Below are 8,475 nucleotides of genomic sequence, written 5' to 3' on the forward strand. Positions count from 1 at the left end.
TGACAATTAGTACAGTGATTTGCTGGTGATGGCCATTAAGGTTTGCAAGCGAGGGCAATAACTTTGACAGAGAAATGGATGTTTGCTACAGATTTCACTCATGCTTCCAGTTCTCCAGCTGGTATAGCAGAGTACGTTAACTCCTTTACTTCCCAGATGGTACCTACATCATAGAGTTTCCCCAGGCAGAAAGTGAGTAAAGGAAGGAGTCCGGGTATAGTGAAGGACTTGCTGAGTACAGATATAAGCCAGGTATCTCACCGATTATGGCTACATTAACAAGCTTTTAAGTTGACTAAGTGTCATAAACACAAACACACTCACAGAGGCAATCAAACTCTAATCCCAACTCTAATCAGACATTTTATATGTGCATAACCAAGCCCTAGATCTTTGAGATAACCACCTTGTTGTACACCTTCCAGCTATTACTTCTATTTTTATACCCTGGCCTGAACCCTTTATTTTGGTTCACTGGTAGTACCATCAGGTGTGTTCCTTTCTGGCATGCTAGCAGTGACTAAGATTAGAAACATGTTTACTCCAGGATTTATATTTTATGTGCTTGGCAGGCACTCTTATCCACAGCAACAATTTTCAATCACATAACAGAGGTAGGTGAGTGTAGTGTTAGAGGTCCTACCCAAAGACTATTGGTGTAGCATAGAACACTTGCCCAGCTGGAGATTGAACCTTGCCCCCCCCCCGGCCAAAATGCAGCATTGTTACCCACTACACTACAACAACCATACAGGTTGCCATGTGCTGACAGGTTACACATGCTCAAACTGTTTCCCTTTCACACACATGCATACAATGCACATACATAATCAACCCCCTCCCCCCACACATACACATACTTGCTTACATAGCCAGCACCACACTGGCTCAGTGCCCTGTGCTGAACAGTTGTCAGTGCAGGAAGGGCAAGAATACACTGTTTTCTGAATGCATGCCCTCTTATTCCAGTTTGGGCAATGATGGAGCATTGCAGTGATTGTGGCAGTTTACTGCTCTAAACTGTATTGCAAAGTGTAGAGATTTATTTCATTGATTTCACTGATTACTTAATGTATAAGCTTCATACTCTTCACACTCTTAGACACAGACTGACGGGTAGGAATTTTGTGTGAATTAAATATTGTAAATGTGTAAAGGTCTTACAGTTTTTTTGTTTTTTTGTTTTTTTTACAATTTCTAACAAGCATTTTTCAGTTTGGAACTCGGTTTTGCAAAACTCTTCACAGTTAGCACAAAAATGATTTATGTGGAGTGAAGTGTGCCTGAATTTTCATTGCTTTGGCACAAAATGCATTGAATTTTTCAAAAAAAGATTCTCTCATTCAAATGTACATAAAACTCATTTTCATGTTTTCAGAACTCTTAAATCAAAACTCAACAAAGTTGTACCTGACTGCACACAGTGGTGTAGGGGAGGGGCTTACAGGACTTGCTCTGCAGGTGGACCTTGAGCTGCGGAGGGTTCACATGAGGGGAATTTAAATTAAAAAAATAAAATAAAAAAAGGCCCTCTACCTTGCCAGTGACTGCACATATAAATATTCCTACATTATTTTTAAAAATGTATACAAAACATTTCTTAGACATTGCTATTGACCACTGGCACACAGTTCCCACTAATACTCAGGTTGCTGTTGCCTGTGTTCGTGGTGTAAATCTCTAAACACATTGTACTAGATAGACTTTCATTACAAACTTCTTAGACAATCTTTGCACAAAACTGCATACAGTTCTCAGTATCTAAGTACAATTTTCAGGACAAACCTCCATGCCATATTTTTGAAAGATGAATGCATACATTTGAAAATCGATGACAGAAACATTGACCTCAGTAAGACCAATACTAAAGAGCTTTTCTCTACACTTCTTTGCCAGTGGTATGGCATTAGATAAATGAAGTCAAAATGTAATTTATTTTCTAGAATACAACACAAGAAATCAGAGATACATTTATGAGTTTGAGAGAGTGTAATGGATATATAGATGTTCCACATGGATGGCTGTATTATATCTACACAAAGAATCAACAGTCTGGACTTACCAGTCAATGTTAATACAGTAAACCTCAAAGCAATAATACTGGACATGAACACACACATTTCTCTAAACATAACTTACAGTAGTAGAAAATAACAGAAGCTACTATAAGAGGCTTTGGGGACTAACAGCTGTACAATCGGAAAAGCTGTGGAAGTTCAAAGTGGTTTCAGCAGTATAATCACGTATGCATACACATACTGTAACACCAAGGTCAGCAACCTTATAAAACTAAGACAAATTAAAGACCACTGATATCAGCACATTTTATGTCATTGTGCTATGTATGATAATGTAACCTTCTTCCCAGAGAACATGTGTTCTGGAATCTCCATTTTCAGCTATGTATGAAGTTTTGGTAGTTTTAGTAAATTATGGTTGTGTGGTTAACTGCTATAGCGTGCTGCATGCTTGTAAAGAGAACTGTGTCTAGAATTTGAGAAAGTCAACTATTGAGAAATGTGTGTAAACAATTGTAAAAAATCTTAAACACAGTTGTTGGGTACACACGAGCCACTGCTAAGCACAGAGGCTCAGCGACAAACAAGTTCAAGTGGTCAGCACAGAAAATACATTTCACATGCAGGTCTACATGCAGCCATTCTCATAGACTTCGGAAATGAAACTTAGCAGAATCTTGTTTTAAAAGCATCATTAAGTAACTCTACAATCTTATTTTATTGTTTAAATTTACAGTTTAAAGATAAGAAAATCACATGTAATGCATAATTCTAAGGTACAGTTGCCATGCTATGCTGTAAGGTAATAAAGGTGTACATGCCACTGTTTGAGCCTGTATAATGAAAGTTACCATATAAAGGTCATATGTGCTGTTTCAGGAAGTACATATGCTGCGCTTGCTCATGCATGCTATGTTTGGATTATGATGGAACAATTTAGCACCATGTCAATAAGACCTGCTGGTTATAACTGCACTTTTAATGTGAGAGTCTGCCACTGACAATGACATGCGACACAGATTGTTCTGGCACATTATCCCCTCCACTGTCACGTGCCAGGCTCTGAAGGACAATTATTCTTATTCCACACAGCCTAAAAATAATCATCACAGAAAACAAGCAGGCGGCAAACTGTGAGGGATTGAGATTAATTGAAGATGTGTGTCTTTTGCAGATATTCACTTGTCACACCCTAATAAAGCAGCAAATTAACGAGTGAATTAATGAATCCATTTTGATGGTAGTTAACTATGATGCACGCACTAACAGATTCTGTGGCCACACATTGTGCCTGGTGAGCTCACGCCTCCCTTGCAGAGTTTGGAAGCTCAACTCCTGCCACTCTAGTGCCAAGCTCAAATGTTTTGGCCAGGATCATCGATGCTCAAACAACTCAGTGTTAATTATCACTTGCAGGCTTACATTTCCCTTCCCACTGATGAAAGATAAAAAAAAATCTTAAATGATTACAGTACGTTTTTTAAATAAAATCATGTTCCACTTACCTCAGGCAATGGAATTTATATCATTTTAAAATGGGAATGTTGTAGGGTAAGGACTATCAATATGAAAATAATGTGCAGGATTCAGGATTCATAATCAGAATGTCCCTTAGGCAAACAACAGTATTAATTATAGTGAAACTCTCCCTTTTACAGAGAGAACTGCTGGACGCGTCTCTAAATTAGCAGCTTCTTATAATTCAAAGAGCCATTCATTTGTCTTTTATGTTTTTTTTAATAAGGAGGAATATAAAAAGTTGGAAATTATGGGTTTCTGAAGGCATGAACAACCTTTTTGCCTCCTGAACAGTTCCTTAGGGTTCTCTGCAGCTGGAACAGCAGTGGCAGCTAGCAGAGAGTATGGCTCCAGTGGCCAGTACCTTATCATACAACGTTTTTGTGGAATCTGTGGGTATGACATTAAATACTCATGAGGCCTTTTGGCATAACACTACATTATTTGAGACATTACACCATCTCCTGCCAAAACAAGGGAACAGTGGAGACAGATCATTACATATGCATGGCTTTTTAGGTGAGAGTGAGTTGTAGTCCTGGATGTGAATGCCACAAAGTTGTTCCAAATTCCCATGAACGTGCTTTGAACTGGTTGATCCACTTTAGATGTAGTACCATATAAAATATCCTTGTTTACACAAGCAAACAAGTAATAATAAATATATGCAGCATTCCATACGCCTCATTTGCTTCCAGCACCTCATTAGACTTATTCTTGTCATTTTGGGTTCAGACTATATATTTGCAAGAGTATGCTGTCAATGCCTTTACATTCTTCGGTCAGATACTTACAGACTGAAAGATTCCATGGAGCCCTACTTAGAGGGACCTCTGAGTATCCGTTTGATATAAAGGCAGTTACATCCTTAACTACATGACTACAAGGTCAGACAATCAAGGTAAAAAAAGGCTTTAACAGAACTGAATTTACAACCATCACCTAAACACATACCATATAGAAATATATATATATATATACAAATATATAAATTATTTTGGGGCAACTGCCTAGAAGAACAGTCTGAATTACATGTAATACACAAATTTAGTTCACTGTCCATGCAGCAATATTTAGTATATGAACGACTCAGCAAGCACTTTTAGGGCTAAATGCCTTATATTGTAAAACACGAAAAACTAACTCAGTAATGCTCAACTCTTACCTCTCTTTTCAGCTCATGTGATATTTCATTGCATTTACATCCCTGATTAAGTTACTTTTTAATTAACTACTCTTAAAGCTTTTGGGGAAACCATATATGCAATTTAGATTTGCAATTTTGATTCATCTGAACACAGCACTGGGATTTGCATATTCAGCACACAGTGTATTATACTGTGGATGCTGATTACCATAGTGTGTTAAGACACACAATAACTGTGGTGGCCTCCTGGTGCCTGTTTCCTTTCGTGCTCCTCTACAAAAAGCCAATCTAAAGGTCAATTGCACTTTCAAAGTATGTGTTCCTGGTGTGTTCATGAATAAATTATTGAGGGGTGGCCAGATCTGGTGTGTTAATGGATCCATTAACATTGACAGCGCTTTTGAAAATGCCAATCTAGCTCTTAGTGTAAACAGAAAAATTCTGAATGGCTATGAGAAGTTACGCCTCTTGTGGAAGATGCTGGAATAATTGTAGTTATTATCCTGCACTCTGGAGCTGTAAACAGTGTGCACCAAACAGATAAACACTTATATTTTAGAAAATACAATTCAGTTAGAAATGATCTGAATAGGTTAGAGGCTGTTACAAAGACTATAAAATCTTTTTGTTTGTTTGTTTGTTTTTTTGTTTTAAAATATAGTATGAGCTCTGTATTGCAGAGACTGACAGCAGAATCTCACCAGATTTTCAATCAAAGCCATTTTAAAACTTTAGAGACATTATCTTGCAATATTTACAATTACTGGTATTTCCCTGATTTTAGTAGCATTATAATTTAATGCTTAATTTATAGCTCACTCTAAGTGGCCATGTTGTGTCTGTCATCAAGGGGCTGGCATGGTGCAGTGAAAGAAGATGGTGAGTAAGGTGTGATTAGAACATTCTGGAAAGCATTTACTGGAGTCACACACCCATCTCCTGGGCTAATCGGCTGGAACAGATGGAGGTGGATGAAGAATTTCTTCGCTATGTTGCTGTATTCCCATGCCACCAGCTGTTAGTGCTAATAATGAGTACTGATGAATGGAGCCGCATCAAATAACCCCCAAAACCTCAACCAGGGCTACCAAGCAGCCGTTCCAGGTGAGTGGAGGCAGCCAAGGCTTAGTGAAGGTGAGGCAAGCAGTTTACGGTGTGTTCACTGGTGTAATAGCTGTTTGAGCACTTCTTCATTTCCTCTTTGGTCGTGGCTGTCAGTGAAAAGTGACAGATGCAAATCAAACTAAATGGAAAGGAAAATGGAAGGCCCCCGAAGGTGGCCAGCCGTAAACCACCATTACTTGAGACCAACGGAGAACCTCTTCATTCCTGTGGACACTGTCTCATCAGAACCCCAGCAAAACTAGATAGTGAGGGGACAACAGCCTGTTTGTGCAGTAAACGAAAATAAGGCTATGCATAAGTAGAAGTGAAAGATGAAGGAAAAAGATAAGTGCAGACAGATGATTAAAATGTGTGCCTGTGTTCTTCTACAGAGAGACACTTTCCTCAGAGAACACACCTTAGTGATCATTGGTTTCCTACACAATCTAAGAAGCACTTTGAAAATATTTTAATTCTACGAGTATTAAATCTGACATTCATGAAGTGTCAGTGCGACAGTAAAAGTCTACATGCTCCTCTAAAAAGTATAAAAAAAAGCTGGAATCCTTAACTCAAATGGTTATGTTTCAGAAAGAAAGGCTATTTCCTGTTTTGGTGTTTGAGCCTGTTGTTATCACATATTTATGTTTGCTGGAGGATTTGCTGGCCTTGGACATGGAGTCAAGGATCATCTGCAAAACAGCCCTGCTCAAGACTTGTTTTTCTCTGAGTGCTCAGCAAACCATATCACATGATCACATATCCACAAGAAACTGAGATGATACCCATGAGGCTGGCATCAGAATGAGATACTCTAAACACACCCAATCCTCAGTGGCAGGGGTCAAATAGGATCAAGCAAGCTATCAGGAGTTTTGTCTAGGCAGAAATGCATCTTGAAAGAGTGTGTGTGTCACTCAGGGATGATACTGTGACCATTCTGATCAAGCACACACTGGGCACACTGTAATATATTGTTCTTAATCTAGATTACCACACACACACATACAAACAAGCACAGACCCAAGTACAGACTTCAGATAATTTCCATTCAGGACCAAAACCATAGGGCTAGAATTGTAAAATTGTGAAATTGAAAAAAAACATGGCTATTTTAATAGGAACAATCTCCTGAAGACATAAAAGCACAACTCTGGCCCTGAATCATCAAGTGAAATTCTACCATGTTTAATAATGTCATTGTCTTAAAACACTCGATTCAGCTCTCCATGGGCCTGATAATTAGCAGTTGAATCGAATCATATGTTAAAGCCTGCAAAATTGACTCAACGGATGGGTTTGCTATAAAATAGGTCCAGTAGCAAGTGATTTGTTTGACAAAATAAATCAATGAGAATGTAAAATAGATATAACAATCATGTGTTGAATTACATGACCTCTCAAGCTACATGAAATTTTTTACAAAATCCATTTTGATATCAAGGTCATGTCTTTGACAATATTTGGATTTCTAAGCTCATCTTGGAGCCTGTGGAGAAAGGGACCGGAATGATGAAGGCTGTTTGTAGGACTCTGGTTGCTGAAAGGCATGGTAGTAGTACTCAAACAACAGAGAGCTTAGATCTCCTGTTCAAGGCACATATAGTAGGTTTGGTTGCTAGCCTGTACACTGTAAAAATTAATCTACAAGGAAATATGAGCATGGAAGAATCATTTTAATTTGGCATAGCTGTAAGCTCTTAAAAATGTTAAATACTTGCATCAGTGTTTGTTCTAGACCATTTGAACTGGTGAGCTAAGTGGGGCCAGTGCTTCTGTTCATTTATACCTTATTGTTTGTCAATTAAGCCATTTTAATCAATGTATTGTGAGCATTAAGTCAGTAATCTATATTATTCAATATTTTATTTATTTCTATAACTTAAAAAGGTTTAAAAATGCATTGAACTTTTGTCAGAAAAAAATAACTTCATGTCAATAGTCTTTATTCTGACAAAAGTTCAATGTGTTTTTTTTTAAAATACCTTTTTATAGTCTTTAATTTCTCTTATTCATAAATATTTGGTGGAGATTTCAGTCTTTTTAACATAAACAGACAATCAAAGAAAATATAAACACGGAGGCTTTTCATTAAGCAGTGGAAGTTAGGTATAGCTAATAGTTTGCAATTGTTTTTACTCTCTAAATGGAAGCTGCATCAGGCAGTAATGTTTCTGTGCAGGTTTTGTACTACTGAAGTGGAAATTTGTGTTCACTTGTTCACTCACCCCTCCGAGGCCTCATCTAACACACTTCACTTTAGTTAATAAAATATTGATAAAGCCCTTAAGATGGGATCATTATGACCTTATGATTTTTTCTGGTCAATTTTGTCTCAAGTAGTATTTGAAGGCATTCTATCAGTTGATACATTTGTTATTTTTAATTTATTTTCCTGTTACTCTGAATCTGAAGAGGAGTGAGCAGATCCCCACTTGAAAGATTTCTGTATTTTTAAATAAAATGATATTGTTTGGTAAATGTTTATCTTCAGATGTTAAAAAAAAACTAATCTGAAACAAACAAACAAACAAAAAAACAAACAAACAAAAGATTGGGCTAAGGTTCCTTGGAGAAGCATACTCATTTCAAAATTTCTTTCAAAGTATGACTCATTTCTTTGAAAGCATGACTCATTTCAAAATTTCTTTCAAAGTATAGTGTGAAATATGTTATTGACCAAGCTTA

Source organism: Electrophorus electricus, chromosome 12, assembly GCF_013358815.1.
Source record: "Electrophorus electricus isolate fEleEle1 chromosome 12, fEleEle1.pri, whole genome shotgun sequence".
Lineage (NCBI taxonomy): Eukaryota > Metazoa > Chordata > Actinopteri > Gymnotiformes > Gymnotidae > Electrophorus > Electrophorus electricus.